Source organism: Rhamphochromis sp. 'chilingali', assembly GCF_963969265.1.
Source record: "Rhamphochromis sp. 'chilingali' genome assembly, chromosome: 12".
Classification (NCBI taxonomy): domain Eukaryota; kingdom Metazoa; phylum Chordata; class Actinopteri; order Cichliformes; family Cichlidae; genus Rhamphochromis; species Rhamphochromis sp. 'chilingali'.
The window spans coordinates 6,606,273-6,622,299 of NC_137939.1; the positions used below are offsets into that span (position 1 = coordinate 6,606,273).

The 16,027-nt window shown below is 41.9% G+C and overlaps 1 protein-coding gene across 6 annotated transcripts in view; it reads left to right on the forward strand.

Moving 5' to 3' along the window:
* kazna (kazrin, periplakin interacting protein a) overlaps positions 1 to 16,027 on the forward strand; it is a 194,222-nt gene that overhangs the window by 47,691 nt on the left and 130,504 nt on the right. The window lies entirely within an intron of this gene.

A 16,027-nucleotide genomic window follows, 5' to 3' on the forward strand; every position in this document is an offset into this window, starting at 1 on the left:
ACCTCTCGTCCAGATGGATCACTTGTGTGCCTTTGAGGTCCACCTGTGAGTCTTGTATCGCTGGTGTAATTTAAGTAGAATTGTGGGAGTCATGCACGGTAGCTGCCGTGTTTATCACAGTTATTTGACAATAGAGGTCAAATTAAGTCAACTGAAACTTTTGCTATTAAAAAATAATGATTAGAAATAGGTTTGTGCTGATGCAGGATGGCCTCGGGGATCGAGGGTGGTCAGAGGGATCGTATGCAAGACGACGTTTACCTTGTTTTTCCAATAATGCAGTCAATTAATAGTATCAGTGTTATAGATCATATTAAATTGAATCTGTCCTGCTACAGTAACATGCATCCAGTGCGTGTACCAAGCATTTGCAACACCGGCGTGTCTAGGTGTTTGCAGCCACATCCACACACAGGTTCATCTTTGCACGTTTGGACTATTCTAAGTGAACGTGCGTGTGGGGAGTTGCCACAGTAGATGAGGAAACATAAAGAGTATCTTTCTAATTTTCAATAAATCTCAATATAACTGGGTTTACACAGATTGTAGTTTATGTTTTGGTTAGTTGGTGAAAGAGTCTGTTTTGCTCAGCGAGGGCAAGCTATAAAGTGGAGGACAGGCAAGTGAGCCATTTTCATGTATAATTTTCACACACAGTAGGAAAGAGCAGTAGAAACATAGGGATGTTACAACTTAATACTGTTTTATGTGTTCAGCTGATATCTAGCCACTTTTGCGCGCTAACTTTTGTAGGATAAATCCTTTATTGTTGTATGTGAACAAGGCTCTCCCGCTGGTATAATCTACATTCGTTTCCCTTCATGCTCGAAGTGAGAAATAAACTCCCTGATGCGTGTGTCTTTTTCAACAGTGCTAGTGGGAGACCGCCATTGTGTTTGTCTTTTTTTGTTGTTGTTTGATTGGGATACCCAATATGTATTATGGAATGTGGCTAGTGCTACTTTAGTGGGTGCAGGTACAGGATGATTGGACTAAGGAGCAGATTGTTCAACACGATACATGGAGTATAGCTAAGTAGTCAAGTTTATTATTGGTAATGCTGGGTAAACACACACATACACACATACATATAGAGTCTAGTTTTTTATTTTTATTTTTTTCCTGAGGTACCAGTTTGGGGGGGGGGGGGAGTTCACAGAATGCTGACTGTGAGCTCCTCACCCTCTTTTAAAATCATATTTATATACACCGGCAGCAAACCAATCCCACCAAGCAGAACTTTGGATTGGTACTGTAGCAGCTGCGAGGCATCATCAAACACTGATTCTTCATGTCTTCATTGGCAAAACACAGATTAGTCTCTGCAAGAGTTTTCTTTTTAAAAATCGTGCTTTTAAGCTCACACTTCACCGCTCCATTAATGCAGCTGCTTTCTTCACTTTATTTCCAAAGCCATTTGTCGACCCAGTGTGCCGCTCCGACAGCTTGGGGTCAAGCATAGATGACCTTTTATCCTGCACCGCGTAGACAGGAGGACGTATTTTCAAATATGAAGAGGATACATATGCGAGTAACCTTCACAGGCAGAGGTGTCATCAGCAAAACATCTGTATTAATCTGATACATATACGGGATTTCAAGTTCAGGCCCGCATTTCATATCTGGTACAGATATTTGAATCTGCACTGTGACAACGAGAGTCTATTTAATTCTGCAAATGAATAAACATCATTAGGCAATGATATGAATTGCATTCATCTCCAAAATCAAGTTTGGAATGTGCCACTTGATTAACTCACTGAGCACTGAGCTGAGCATGTAGGAATTTTGTAGGTGAAATAAACAATTAACCGTCATCATCTTATTATTTTCGAATAAAATTTAGCTTATGGTGTGTGTTTGCATGGTGGAGCAATAATCCATTTTGAAGAAATGTTACTGAGTCTGGTTCTAAAATATGGGAGAATGAGCGGTAGGTCAACCCTACACCTCAGCAATAACCTAAAGAACTCCATCCATCCATCCATCCATCCATCCATCCATCCATCCCCTTCTCTCCAGTTACCACCTCCAGCTTTTTTGGGAAAATATGACATATAATACAGTATAAACTACGTTTTTTTAACATGCCCTAAATTTTAGCAGCATATTGCAGTTGTAGATGCTGATTTACTGTAATAAATCTTACAGTCTTACATTTATAGCTGTATAAATGTGACTTGAACTACCATGACGTGATCAGCTTACATGAGATATTAGAAGTGTGACTACAAACAGGCAAATGCAACTAAGCAGCAGTGTGAGAGAGTGAGGCATCTTAACCCATAAACGATGTGCACGCAGCAGCTTACAGTGCTGCCTACACAGAAGCATGATCAGCTGAGCAGAAGCGGCAGCTTTGTGTGTTACGAGCTGTAGGTCACCTTTGATTTAAAAGTGCTCAGAGCACAGTAGACTGTCATTGCAGCGTAAAATGGAGCTGGGTCATCAGCAGTGTTTAGTATAACTCGAATAATTTGAAGGCATGCGGCCCCTGTCCTTACTATTTTGTGGATCACTGGCTCATCATACACTGGATACCGCAGTTCAGAAATACAGCCTTTGACCAGTCTGCTTTCTCTGTGGAGCAGTGTGGAAGTGGGATTGCACAGACACAAACATGAGAAACTCAGGACGCTTTGTTGTGTTTAGAAAAGCCTCAGAGTTTGAATGAAGTCAGTGAAAAAGTGATGATTGCTTGGTGCTGTATTTTTCAGGTTGTTTATACTCGGCACTAGCACTCGGCCAATTCTGTTTCACTGAATTTTGCACTGTTCCTTCCAAGTTAAACAATCTATTGATGAAAATAGCCATGATGAAGACTGATCATGGCTTCAAATTGAAGTGAAAATACAATAAATTGTATTTTATGTGCCATAAAATACAATGTACTTACATGTGTTTTACATGTTATTGGAGCTAGCTCTAACCCTCGCTGAGTCATTCCTGTGTTAGTTGTCCTATGTGCAGTTATAGCAAATGACCAGACTATAAAAACTTAGGGGAACGAGTAGTCGTTTGTCCTCTGTGCTAAGTAGGTTATGCTGTTTCATGTAAGTACACAGATTAATGGACTAATGGTAATATATGGGGTGCTGAAATCGCAGATGTTGCAAAGCAGTATCTAATATATTTGGCCCACCTTCTGCTTTAAGCCCAGACTCTGCTGGAGGAAGTTAAATGATGAACTATTTATATTCCTCTCCCATACAGATAATACGCCGATCAAATTACAGCGAAGTTAATCTGTCGTGCCAAATTTCCAAGGACAAAACAAATGTAGAGGGCTCTGACGCCTCAAAAAACGAAAATGATTTTCTATTGGTGTTTTATTTGGTAATTACAAATCTGCTACATTAAGTACACAAATCAAAACAAACACTAACAGCATATAAATCAGATTAAATTCCTCAGAAGTTAAAAGTATTATTTTCTTGTTTCATTTTGAGAGGTGCTATATATCTATAAAACTCCAAACGCCAATCAAGTGTTTTGCTAGTATAAAATCTCTTTGAATATTTGTGTTATTTATTTATTTGCCATCATTCTTGTCGAAGCGTAGAAAAGCTTGACGTCCATGTGCTGTGCCTTAGAGGGGAAATGGTTTTGAAAGGATGCATCAAGCCAGCCGTCATCAACCGCGGCCCCCCTCCCCACACCACAGAGCACCTGAACAGTGCTTCTCTCAGTCCTCGTCACAGGGACGACAGATGCTGCATACTAAACAGAAGAAACAAGAGCTGCTCCTCAGCCTGAAACATGCAATTATTCTCCATTGGGCACACTGAGGCGGACCTACATGTTGACATATAAACAGTTACAATTAACTACTGAACGCTCATCCTGGCATTTTAGTTCACAGAACATTAACAGCATCACAAGTGACGCCACGCGTTCCCTTTAGCAAGAAAAATTGACCATCTGTGAGCTCAAGTCAGCAGCCACTGACGCTGATCAGGAGTGATTTTTCTGGCTGTCATGAAATGCATTTTAAATGTATGTTTTTTCTCCTGATTTTTTTTCTGTCTGTGATGTGACAAAACCTAGAATTAAGCTAGAATTTGACTCTGTTTGGCTACAGTAAATGTTTCCAGTCCTTTGAACAACACAAAGTAGTCATCACATCACACAAACGAAAGAAAGGAATCTGAAAATTAGGCTCCAAAACATTTCTTAGACAGCACAAAAATGAGTAGTTAGTATGTTATTAAAAGCCAGTTAAGCCCTCACCTTCCTACCCCGTTGAACATGATCAAAAGTGAGTCCCTGCCAGTAGCAGGCTTATTATTCAATATTTCACTCAATAGTGCACCATTGCCAGGTTCACCTTTGGAAGGTGTTTCATTAAGATTAAAAGACCAGATTTTTCCACTTTCATGATTGAATAAAAGGCAACGGAGATGAGGCTCAAAAAGACCTTTAAAATGCTTTAAAAAATATCAAATAATAATAATAATAACATACTTCATAACATATATTTGGTTTAATTTGATAGCTTAGGCAAAAAATCTCCTTCAGCCACTCCTAACACAAACACAGCCTTCAGTAGATAGTAGTAAAATAAAAAGGGGATATATATGTGTATATATATATATCCTTTGCCAAAAACCCAGTGTGGCATCTTTGTTCTCTTGTCTCACCTCAAAGGAACGTGTATCTTAATTCTCATCAAAGCCCATAGACCTGTTTGTGTCGGAGATTAGCCCCAGAGCTTTAACCACAGAGCCGGCTTACTTATGGCTTTCCCAGAAAAAAATATCTCTTTTCCTTTGCTATCTGGATGTGCCTCACACTGTCAGTGACCATGTGGAGGCAGGAAAATATGAACAGGAGCTTAGTGTGAATAGAACAAGAGATTAGAGAAACTGGGAGAGTTGGGATGAAATGCGAATTATTCCAGTAACACTCTTCCTCACCTCAAACCTCTTGTCAGACAGAGTGGGAAACTTATCTGTATGTGTCAACAAACTGTGTTTACCCGGCTGTATTTGTGTATTTTATTCCTTAGCTGGCAGTACACGCAGTGCTGATGGTGGCAAGGACGGCGGAGGCATCGATATCCACACAGCACCGGTAGCTTTGTTTGACACGAGTCGCCTGCCTCACGGAGATGATTCTGGCTGCAGACTCTTTAAAGAATTACAGATTAAAGAAATATCGATTTTTTTGTAGTTGTGAATTTGGCTGAGTAATCATATGCGGTGAAATGAAACAGTATGTTTTTTGCAAACATTGATTTAATACAGATAAAATTGCTGTTGTGTTATTGTGATGAAAGGTAAGTCATGAGCCGAGCTACAGGTCCCTGCGCTCTGGACCTGATTTTCTGTTAAGACTTCTGTTCTCACCCTGCTTCTGAGATGACCCCAGTACCATCATGCATCACTTTTAGGATGCTGTTATAGCCAGATGATGAGAAGTGCTTTGTTTGCCAAACATAGTGAGCGAGACATAGTTCCTCACACTATAGAATTATTTTTTTATCCTCATAAGTCTTTTAAATGCCATTTGGAGGAGTCCAAGGGTGATGCCAGGTGTGCCTGTCAAATTGACTGGTCTCGTCCTACCTGCTCTACCATAAAGTCTTGATGGAGGTGACTTCATGATGGATTGTGACTGGAGAGACTTTGCTGGCAGTTCTCCCATCCCTGCAACAAATTTCTGAAGCTCAGAGTAACCTTTTATTTTTCCCTCAGCCAAATTACCAACTGCAGAAAACTGTTTTACTCTTTAAAGATCTGAAGCTTTTTGGAACACTATAAATACTGGAAACGATGCTGATAATACCAAATGAATACAAATTCATACAGTCACGAACTCTTCTTCTCTGCCTCTATATCCAACTCTGTATGGTCTATTTGTGGTAGAATTCTCTCTATTCACTTTTCTAATATGTGTGACATTTTCCTTTATCGAGGCATGATTACCTAAAAACTCCCTAGGTGGGTGAATTCCACGAAGCAGCTGGAGAGGTGGAGCCTGGGAGTGGGATCACTGGCTTTGGCCAGCATGCACCTGAGAGCCCCTCAAGTTCTAATCCTAGTTTAATGCACTTACACGAATTAATTACGCTGAAGCTGCCGTCTTCAAAACGATTCATCCTTTTCAAAAGTGAACTTATTCATTCTCATTTATACCTGTCTTGTAATACGTGATGTATAAGCGAGCTTTTGATTAATGTTGATTGAATTAAGAGCCAATTAGTGACTTTTCCTTTACCTTCCTAATGGTCTTGTTCTGATTCATTTGGTTAGCTGTGGTCTATTTAATTTTTTCCCTTTATAATTTGTTATTCGCTAATTTTTCTTCAAATGCAAACTGTATATAATTATCTTTTGAAACCGCTCCTGACTGGTGGAAGAGGGCCCTTGCTTAATTTCTACTTTTGTGTCGTACCTCTTTTTCATCTCCTACACTGTAAAAACGACTCGAGGGAAAATAGGTTACCAAACCAGACTGCCGTTTTCTTTGAGATGTCGTTACACTTATTCATAACATCATGAAAGTGCCCACACTGACCGGCTCACCTGCTCAGTATATATATATATATAAGATAAGATAAGATAAGATAAGATAGAACTTTATTAATCCCTCGGGTGGGTTCCTCTGGGAAATTCGATTTCCAAAAAAGCACAGCACCGACAGAAGTTACAGAGTTATACACACACACATATATATAAATACAGAGACAATATAAATAAAATATACGAAGGGGATAAATAGAATAAATAGGAATAAAAATAAAAATACAAGTGAATTGCACATTTCAAGTATTGAGTCTATTGCACTGTTGACTATTTACAAAAGTATTGCACAAAAGGTATTGCACAGTGAGGTGAAGAGGCACTACAGCTTAGTTGTTCCCTCCTTTGTCCTCCTTTGTCCTCCTGTTTCCCCTCCCTCTCCCCTCCAGGGAGGAGTTAAACAGTCTGATGGCGTGTGGGACAAAGGAGTTTTTAAGTCTGTTAGTTCTTGTCTTTGGGAGAAGCAACCTGTCACTGAACAGACTCTTCTGATTGTTTATGGCCGTGTGCAGAGGATGCCTGGCATTGTCCATAATGTCCATCAGTTTCTTTAATGTCCTTTTCTCTGCCACTGTCACCAGAGTGTCCAGCTTCATGCCGACCACAGAGCTAGCCCTCCTGATCAGTTTCTCCAGCCTGGATGAGTCCTTCTTTGCTGTGCTGCTCCCCCAGCACACCACAGCATAGAAAAGTACTCCAGCAACCACCGACTGGTAAAACATCCTCAGGAGCTTCCTGCAGATGTTAAAAGACCTCAGCCTCCTGAGGAAGTACAGTCGGCTTTGGGCTTTTTTATACAGGTACTCTGTGTTGCATGACCAGTCCAGTTTATTGTCCACCCACAGCCCGAGGTACTTGTACTTGTTGACCACCTCCACCTCCTCCCCCTCTATCTGAACCGGCAGTGGGCCTGCTCTAGACCTCCCGAAGTCCACAACCAGTTCCTTAGTCTTTGAGGTGTTGAGTTGCAGGTGGTTTGTGTGACTCCATGCGACAAAGTTCCTCACCAGACTTCTGTACTCCTCTTCCTGATCATCCCAGATACACCCCATGATGGCTGTGTCGTCTGCAAACTTCTGAATGTGGCATAATTCAGAGTTGTAGCAGAAGTCAGAGGTGTACAGGGTGAAGAGAAGAGGGGACAGCACAGTTCCCTGTGGTGCTCCTGTGCTGCTGACCACTGTGTCAGACGTGATGTCCTTCAGCCTGACGTACTGTGGTCTGTCGGTGAGGTAGTCGGAGATCCAAGCCACCAGGCAGGGGTCCACCTCCACCTCCATGTTCAGTTTTTCTTGAAGCATACAGGGCCGGATGGTATTAAAGGCACTGGAAAAGTCAAGAAACAGGATCCTGACCGTGCCTTTTCCCCCATCCAGGTGTGAGTGGGCTCTGTGTAGGAGGTACAGGATGGCATCCTCCACTCCGACACCCGCCTTGTATGCAAACTGTAGTGGGTCCTGGGCATGTTGTACCTGTGGTCGGAGGAGGTTGAGGAAGAGCCGCTCTAGAGTCTTCATAAGATGTGACGTCAGTGCCACCGGTCGGAAGTCATTCAGCTCATTGGGCCGGTTCTTTTTGGGGACCGGGACGATGCAGGATGTCTTCCATAGGGCGGGCACTCTCCCCAGTCGCAGACTGAGGTTGAAGACTCGTTGTAGCGGCTCCCCAAGTTCAGCAGCACACGCCTTTAGCATCCTAGGACACACCTTGTCTGGGCCTGCTGCCTTTCTGGGGCGAAGCTTCCTCAGTTGTCTCCTGACCTGATCCACTGTGACACTGGGAGATGTTTGGGAAGAGGGGAGGGGGGGAGATGTCTTGCTGCTGAGAGAGGGATTGGAGGAGGGGGGTGTCATGGTGTCAGGAAGGGGGGGAAGCGAGGGAGGTAGGAGAGTGGGGATTGGACTCTGTAGTGAAGGTGAGGGTGGGGGGGTTGTGGGCTGGTCAAACCTGTTGAAGAAGTTGTTGAGTTCGTTTGCCTTCTCCACAGTCCCCCCCACTGTGCTTTTCTTGGTGTTGTGGCCTGTGATGGTTTTCACACCATTCCAGACCTCCCTCATATTGTTCCTCTCCAACTTCTGCTCCACCTTCCTCCTGTAGGTGTCCTTTGCTTCCCTCAGGCAGCGTTTCACCTCCCGCTGTGCTGCCTTCATCTCCTCCTTCACTTTGCTCCTGAAAGCCTTCTTCTTCATGTTGAGGACAGCTTTGACTTCCTGTGTTACCCACGGTTTGTTATTAGGATAACACCGTACCGTCTTAGCAGGGGCGACCGTGTCCACACAAAAGTTGAGGTAGTCTGTAAGACAGTGTGTCGCCCCCTCTATGTCCTCACCATGTGGGCTCAGGAGCACATCCCAGTCTGTGGTGTCATAACAGTCTCTCAGAGCATCCTCCTTTTCTGGGGTCCATCTCCGGATGGAGCGCGTTGTGACCGGCTGCCTTTGGACGAGGGGTGTGTATTGTGGCTGTAGGTAAACCAGGTTGTGGTCTGACTTCCCTAGTGGGGGGAGGGGGGTGGCTCTGTATGCATCTCTCACATTAGCATACAGTAGGTCAATTGTCCTGTTGCTTCTTGTGGGACAATTCACAAACTGGTGAAAAGCAGCCAGAGTAGAGTCCAGTGTGGCATGGTTAAAGTCTCCAGATATAATAATGAAAGCCTCGGGGTTTTGTGTCTGAAGTCTTGCTGTGACTGTGTGTATTTTCTCACAGGCAGCTGTTGCGTCGGCCCTCGGAGGGATGTAAACACACACACAGATCACATGACTGAACTCCCGAGGTAGATAATATGGCCGCAAGCTAACAGCTAGCAGCTCCAGGTCCGGACGGCATACCGAAACTTTAACGGAGACGTGTCCAGGGTTACAGTATCTGTTGTTAACGTAGACAATGAGTCCCCCACCTCTGCTTTTTCCGCTGGCCTGCGTGTCCCTATCGGCTCTCACGGGTGTGAAACCGCATAGGTCGCATAGGTCGCATATATATATATATATATATATATATATATATATATATATATATATATATATATATATATATATATATATATATATATTAAGCATTTTATATTCGAGTTGTGAATTCTGTTCAGATGAAACACCGATGCTTAGGGAGGTGGTCTGCTCTCCTTAGGTCACAAAATTGAGTGGCTCCATTGTGGAGAGCTGTAAACAATCAGTAAACTGTAGCAGAGTAGAAGGTTTAGTCACAATAAGATTGTTATTCCACCTGCAGTAAATTATATTTGCAACATGGCTCTGTTTTGGGACCTCCTGCCCTGCTACAGCAGCGGCAGCGAGACCGGCTTCACAGAACAGAGCAGGCATCAATCATGGTGGACACGACATCAAGTAAATTGGGAATTAGCGTGAAAAGCATGAAGGGCGGAGGTGGGTGAGCAAAGAATCTGAAGCAGCTTAAAAAACACGCTGCACATTAGATTTGCAAATACGAAGGGAATCAGCTGAGCCATCAGCTGATGTACTGTAGGCTGACACTGAGATTTGCTGGCTGAGCTCAGTTCTGTACGCTGCCCCAACTAAACCTACGCTAAAACATTTAGTCAAATGCGCATTCCATGAAATCGCAACCCAGCAGATAAAATGTCTCTATAGTGGCATGCTACAAAGTGGTGCTGAATAAAAAAACTCCAAACATTAAGTAAGTTTTGGAATTTTAGACGTTTGTTTTCCTTCCTTTGTGTAGTCTGTTGTGTCTGTAGCAAGATGTAAGATTTTCTGCACTAAATTAGTTATAATTAGTGCACACACTCTTGAATCATATTGAGGTCTCACTGGGTAACAGTTCTGTCAGTGTATGTCTCTCTGTGCGTCGTCTTTTCCTCAGCGTGATCCTCCACTTTTCCACCACAGTGTGTGTTTGTTACTTTGTGTGTCCCGTGTGATCTGACTCAGGAGAGGTAACACTTTCCCTGCTAAGTCCAGTCCCCCCTTCCCCTGCGATAAGATGATCTTGATAAGGCATGAAGATAGCGTTCAGCTACAAAAACTCAATTTCCTTACTCCTTTGGGGACATTAAACCATTTCCTTTTGCCTGAAAAAACCCCCACAAATGCAGGAATTCACATCAGCCTGGCCCTGCATTACAGCACCTTTTCCACCTCATTGGCTGGCCTTTCCAGATGCTATCAATAGGCAGGTGATTTTGGTGCAGCCCATAAGTTCTGCATTGCAGGGGCATAGGCAGTAAGCACAGATTGTGGTGCAGGTATCTATACGTTGTTTTTAGATTATCGGTAAAGCAATGGTCCCTGACTTAGAGGCAAACTCCTGAAAGCACAAAGTACTATAAAATATAGAACACCCTCCTTTCTGGAGGTTACAAGATTTGGAATGGTGTCATGCTCGGATTACAAGAAATGTCTATTCACATATCCCTTTGCTATCAGACCAACAAAGACTGTGAGTGAACACTTGCATATAGATTAGTAGTCTGTGTGTCTTTTGTAAAAACTTCCCTTTGGGCACACCCAGTGATTAGCAGCACTTGTCTTAGTGTTATAGAAATAATACAATAACGCCTCTCAGTCTCTGAATGCCTGGCTGAATCTTTTAGCAATTATATGAGGCAATACAGGAAAAAAAAAAACCCTCTTTGAATGTTGTCTGATTGACAGGTCTATAAAAAAGACAGGCATATAGAAAATTTTCATTTGCACATACCACTGTGAGCTTCACCAAGTCAAAGGAAAAATGATTTATACCAAATTTATAAACACTCTCTTATATCCTATCATTTGCGCCTATTTAGGAGTTGATTTAGAAAGCAGAGTTAATGCATTTGCTATGCTAGAGTGAGGGCAAACAAAAGAATAGTGTAAAATTTAATTTCTAGCAAAATAGCTGTCTTTTTCTTTGAGATGTACTTAGACTTGTTCAGTGTTTTTTTTCCTAACATAATGCTTTTTAGTTGAGAACAGAGGCTAGGAAACTCACTTAAAACAATTCATAAGCAAACACTGTCAAAAGTTGTAACAGATGTAGGAATTTTCTTTAGTTTATTTTGTTAGCACAGCTGAATTTGGTTCCTGTTGTTGCCAGGCAACAAATACCATGCTAGAGAAAGCTTGTAAGTTTTGGCTGTTATTGCCCAACAACAAAATCTTGCCCATGTAAGTAAAAAAATGTAATCATGGAGGCTTAAAAAACTACTGCATACAGATTTCTGTCCTGAAACTTTTTTTTTATGACTTTTGATTCCAGTGACTTGCCTGTAAAATGTCTACAGGGTGCTGCAGCACAGTGATGAGTGGTTATATAGCACTGATCCCACTCCCTACTGTCACCATTCATATGGTAATCCTAACTCAAAGCACACCCACTAATTACTGATACACTTGGTCCCTATTCACTGCAGTGACCAGCAGACACATTCAAGACACAAAGAAAGAAACTGAAACGATGGCCCGTGTATGGGACACACAAATTCATATGTTCATGTTTGGAACATGAGGATATGTGTTTTAATTGGTTACGCAAAAAATAAACAAAGAAAACAAACATAACAAGCAGGAAAATGGTAGATTTATTCAGGTAATGACAAGAGATGTCACGCTCAACAAATCCTGACTAGAAATCAATGGAAGAATTCCCAGATACCAAAAAATGGTGGTGGTTCGGCCTGCACCACCAAGGAGCTAATCAATAGCTAAACAGGAAAACCGATACTGTTGTTTGCAGTGATGCACGTCAAGATACATGACAGTTTCAACTGTGTGTTAGCATGTGTTCAGTATCTACTTGTTAAAGTGCAGACATGTGTAAGTCGACACACTGCTTTCTTGGCTAATGCAAATGTTTCTGGTGCTCTGGCGGAATAGAAAACACAAATGATTTATTGGCTGATGTTAGCTATTTGAAAGATTATTGATAGCATTTTTAACTGCCGATAAAAGAAAAGACAGGAGAAACACCTTCCAGCCATGTTTCGAGTGTTGACGTTGCACACTTTGTCCACCAGAGAGCACTCTGCAACTTTCCCTGTTAGCAAAAAGCCACAAACAACAATCAGCTAATCCAAGCAGAGTCAGGCAAAGCGTAAATAAGTGCAAATAACAAAGTTAGGGTAATCTGAGTATTTTTCATGCATCTGAAAGAAAAAAAACGTAGCGATAAACCCAACAGACAACAAAATATCGCATTTTAAATGACCAAATATTAGCATCGGTTTTAAAAATCCTGTATCATTCTGGCTCTGATAAACATGACTGCATTGTCACAAAACCTTGTACATAGCCTGCAGGGAAGTGTAAAGAACCCCCAAAACCATTCAACCTTATTTTGAAGCAACTGGTGATTTTATCCTTAGTGTTTTTATGTCCCAAAGCCCATGAAAATAAAAATTATCCCACCTGTTTACAGAGGAGCTTATTTTTGACAGCCTGAAATAACTGGAAAGGCGGAGGCAAGACTGGCTTCTATAAGAAAAAGAAAAACCCACTGTAATCAGCTCATCCACACTCTTCCCACAGTTCAGTTAGAAAACTACTTTCCAATTCTTTCCAAGACCCCTTATTGCTGTAGGCTATTTTTTGAGGGAAAATGGAAATACCGCTTTATTAATGCATGGCAGAATCCAAAGTCACATGTAACTTGTATTTTCATGTTTATATGGCTCCATGAATAAGACATTGTAAAAACATAATAACAGACTTTGCTCGATAAAACATGACATTTACATTACATTGCATTTGTAAAGCCCTTAAACCCAAGGGGTCTCTCTTCTTAGTACATTAGCGTGGAATCTCACTGCGTCAGCCACGTTTTACTAGTCTAGCAACACGTTTTTCTTACATGGATTACTGCCATCTTCTGGTGGTAACAGCACAGAACCTACTACTGAGCGCTGGTAGTAAGAAATACATAATGTAACACATACAAATTGTAGTAAAAATTTTAAAACTATATTCAATTTAATGTTTATTTGAAAAATTGAAAAGCCTGACCATTCCTAATGTGCATACCTGCATATAGTATAAGCATATTTTATAGACATACTCTAGTGCAGCGGTACCCAACCCCCGGGCCTCGGACCGGTACCGGTCCGTGAGTCGTTTGGTACCGGGCCGCGAGAGTAGAGGCTCAGGTGTGAAATGTATGGTTTTCAGGGTTTTTATTGGTTTTCAGCGTTATTTTGTTATCGTTTTTATCGTTAACTCGGTTTTCCTGGGTCTTTTCACGTGTGTTATGAATAAATCTTCTTTTTTTCGGTACCGGTACTAGTTTTATTTTTGTTGTATTTATCCGCGACACCTTAAAGGCCGGTCCGTGAAAATATTGTCGGGCATAAACCGGTCCGTGGCGCAAAAAAGGTTGGGGACCGCTGCTCTAGTGTAACAGTAAAGGACTGTACAGAAAGATACAAAGACTTTGATAGTGCGGCATCTTGATTACCCAAAAGGGCCCAGTTGACTTTTAGCACTCCTGACAAGAGCTGAATTTCATTAATGAACATCAGATGACTTTGGGATTATTAGCTGCCCTGTGTATGTGTGTTAGAATGAGCGTGTGTATGAGTCTATGCCTGCCCTCCTCTGTGACTAATGTATCATATGCGGCGGCAGGGTCGTCTATAAATAACAGCATGATGTTCACTTACTAAGAGGGAGGGGTGACTCGTGTCTGGCAGATGGATGAACGGGTGGACGATGTGTGTGTGTGTTTTCTTCTAAATCTCCTCGCCTGCATAGTCTAAGCGGTCAGTTAAGTTTTTGGGGGGGGTTTTCTTGAGCAAATCGTGTGCAACTCAATATTTGGCCCACACACTCGCAGAGCGCCTGAGGCTACGGTACACAGCAGTTGCACGCTACCCAGGCTTGTGCAGTGCCGTGGCTGATCTGTGTTTACCACATGCAGGATAGGTTGGGGTCTTAGTTCATACAACCTTGGGAAACAATAACAACACAGCTGTACTGCTGAGTGAGTGGGCATGCTTTGGCAGACCAATGTCAGATTATATCTGAAAAATAGCAGGATGGAGTTGGGGTGCTAGGTTGGCAACTGAGGCAGGTTTTCTCAGTCCTAAAGGGAAAAGATGACTATACAGAGAGGTTAATTATAAGTGCTTGCTGTCAAAACAGTTGGAGGTGTGTCAGCATTAGGAAGAGTCAAAAAACTGGCGATGGCTGATATCTTTGGAAAGACGTGCGTGTGGTGCAGCCCTAATGAAGTTATCATTAATGAGTAAAAAGATTGTGTAGAAAGTCAGATATTCCCACATTTATGGTTGGGAATCAAAATATGATATTGATCACTATACTGAAGTCACAGTTGTGAAAGATGCAGTCGCAAAACAGTTGACTCAGTTGACTTTAGAGCGATGATTTCATGTGTTCACTGTTAGTTTATTGATACTGGTTCAGATAAGCTGCTCACTTAATACTGCATATTCATGTACAAGAATAACAAGCTAATGCATGATGTGAAATGGGTCCAAACTATGCTTACATGTGCAGTGACAATAAAAAGAAAGGCAGTGTAATCCTTTAAGCCCTGTATCCGATGACTATTGAGAAACATGTTTATTCCCTGTCAGCTCTGCTCACTTACAAATGGGCTGCACCGGATTCGTCGTGAGGCTTTTCTATATAGAAAGCTTCCGCAATCAGTCTGTCTCCTGTTCAGTTTCTGGGGTATACTTTACATTTTGAAAGTAATGTTGTTGTCTTGCAATACTTCTAATATATAAGCAGCAGTTTTCACAGCCACGCTGCAGATACCCCTCTGTGGCACTGCAAAGGAAAGAAGGAAGCAAGAAGAATTACAATTATGAAGGCAGAGCATAGATTTTGGATACAGATACAAAAAAGTATGTATTGCATAGTTAGTCACACAGCATGTAGGACATTTCCACATGTGGCAGTCAGCCTTGGGCTAAAGCTCATTCTTAGCCTAAAGGATAGGCAGGAAGGAGCCTATGATTGCATTCAGAGCCCCCCGCTTAATGCTATACAGAATAATATGTCAAATCTTAACTGAGTTACTCTGAACACTCCTATCATAATAATATCCGAGTCGACTCAATGGATATCAAAATGTGTTATGATAATGTTAGAGCACATTTGAAGGGATGAATATGTTCCTCTTTAACTTCAGCCTGAAACATTAGAGCAGGGCTTCAAAAAACGCCTTTGTCTGCCGGACGAATACCTCGCTGTGATAATGTGAAAAAAAAGCCCTGTTTGCACAACTATTATTGTTTTCTCCACACAACTGCTCCTTTGTCAAACTAATGATTTCCTTCCCTTTGTCCAGAAGTCCTGTGCAGGATTTGCATGCAGAAAGTTAGAAAGAGAAAAAGCTGCAGTGTTTCGATTTAGTCCTTTTTCACCGGATTACAGAAATTTGTTGCGAGTTTGTTCAGCAATGAACGCATTCCCAGAACCTCAGACAATATCTCCTGAAAACAGCTGTGTTGAGAGACTCTGATTTTCCATGTGCTTATGTGTCCTAGCGTGCTCCCCCACCCCCTCGCCTTTCTCTGCGAA